Below are 1,970 nucleotides of genomic sequence, written 5' to 3' on the forward strand. Positions count from 1 at the left end.
TTTATTTCCTGTGGGTTTGACATCTTGGTCTTGCTATAAACTATACTACTGTTCGATAAGTGTGCTTGCCTTCATCGTGATAATAGTTAATTTTCAAGTACGGTCAATTATAAATTTAAAACTTATCACAATTTGGTGATCATCAAGTTTTTGGTGTCGTTGCCGGGGAACTAAGATATTAGGAACACTTAATTTTTATTACTTTAGCCATTTATTTTATTGCAATTTAAATTTTATTTTGATTTTTGTTACTATATTTTCTTTTTCCTTCTGGCAGGTTTTTATAGTTTATGACTAGGAGAAACTCATCGGGACCATTATTTTTTTATAGTAGGATCGATCGCACAGCTCACAGAAGCAGAAGAGAAATAAGGCGAAGCCTAAGATACACAGAGGAAGAGCAAGAGGACGATATTCACACCACAACCGAGGAGATGGCTAAAAATCAGGAAAATCCGCTACCTCCTACGATTGCTGCTGATCCAGTAAATCAGAATCCTGCTCCTCATACTATGTATGATTATGCTAAACCTACTTTAACAGGATTCGAATCGAGTATAGGTAGACCTACTATTGTTGCAAATAATTTTGAACTGAAACCTAACACAATTCAAATGATACAACAGTTTGTTTATTTTGATGGTTTACGGGACGAGGATCTAAACACTCATTTGACAAATTTTCTGGAGTTTTACGACACTTTTAAGATCAATGGCGTGTCTGACGATGCCATTCACCTTCGGTTGTTTCCCTTTTCTTTGAGGAACAAAGCTAAATAATGGTTGAACTCGTTACCACGAGGGTCAATCACTACTTGGTAACAAATGACCAAAAAATTCTTACTTAAATATTTTTTGTCGGCTAAAATGGCTAAGTTGAGGAATGATATCTCTTCTTTCGTGCAGATGGATCTAGAAACACTCTATGATGCATGGGAGAGTTACAAGGTCTATTGAGAAGGTGCCCTCACCATGGGTTACCTCTATGGCTACAGGTTCAGACGTTTTACAACAGTGTGAACCCCTCAACAAGGTAACTTATGGACGCAGTCGCAGATGGAACTCTGAATAACAAAACACCTAAAAAGGCTTACGAATTTATTGAATAGATGTCACTGAATAACTATTAGTGGCAAGTCATGAGAACAAAGCCAACAAAAGCAGCTGGCGTTTTCAACCTCGACGCGGTTACTATGCTATCTAACTAGGTAAAACTTTTAAATAAAAAGATTGACGGTTTGTGTGGTTCTACTCAGGCACATCACATGATGAGGTGCGATTCAAATGGAGGAGGAGTACACACAGAATATCAACCCTTCAACCCCAACACCAAGGAGGAACAAGTTCAATACATGGGTAACAATAATTCTAGACCTCAAAATAACCCATACAGTAATACTTATAATGCAGGTTGGAGGAACAATCTCAATTTCTTGTGAGGTGGTCAAGGAAATCAAAGGCTACAACATCCTCAAGGTTTTCAACAACCATCTTACCAACAGGAAAAGAAGCCAAACCTTGAGGAGATGCTAGCGAAGTTTATCTCGGTGTCACAAACTCATTTTTAGAATACCGAAACAGCACTTAAGAATCAACAAACGTCAATCCAAGGGCTTGAAACTCAGATAGGACAACTCACTAATTTAATTTCTAAACGACCACAAGGTAACCTATCGAGTAACACTGAATCTAAACCAAGGGAACAGCTCAATGTGATTACCATTCAAGATAAGGCAGGGTTAGTTGAACCTGAACCAGAACCGAGGCAAGGAATTATGGTAAGTAAAGTTGAAGGTGAGGTAGACCACAGTGAGCGGAAACCAGTAAGTAGAGAGTACAAACCTCATGTTCCATACCCCAGTGTGACAAGGAAAGACCACATGAACGAACAATTCGGTAAATTCCTTAAATTATTAAAGAAATTACACATTAACTTACTGTTTATTGAAGCTCTTTCGCAGATGCCAAACG

At 38.1% G+C, this 1,970-nt stretch overlaps 1 non-coding gene across 1 annotated transcript; it reads right to left on the bottom strand.

Annotated features, from left to right (window-relative positions):
- Positions 1–872: 872 nt before the first annotated feature.
- On the bottom strand, positions 873–978 carry LOC121208896 (small nucleolar RNA R71). The gene has a single exon (XR_005904019.1). It is a non-coding gene; the product is annotated as a small nucleolar RNA R71 (small nucleolar RNA).
- Between the last annotated feature and the right edge of the window lie 992 nt (positions 979–1,970).

This window comes from Gossypium hirsutum, chromosome A10, assembly GCF_007990345.1.
Source record: "Gossypium hirsutum isolate 1008001.06 chromosome A10, Gossypium_hirsutum_v2.1, whole genome shotgun sequence".
NCBI classification, from domain to species: Eukaryota; Viridiplantae; Streptophyta; class Magnoliopsida; order Malvales; family Malvaceae; genus Gossypium; species Gossypium hirsutum.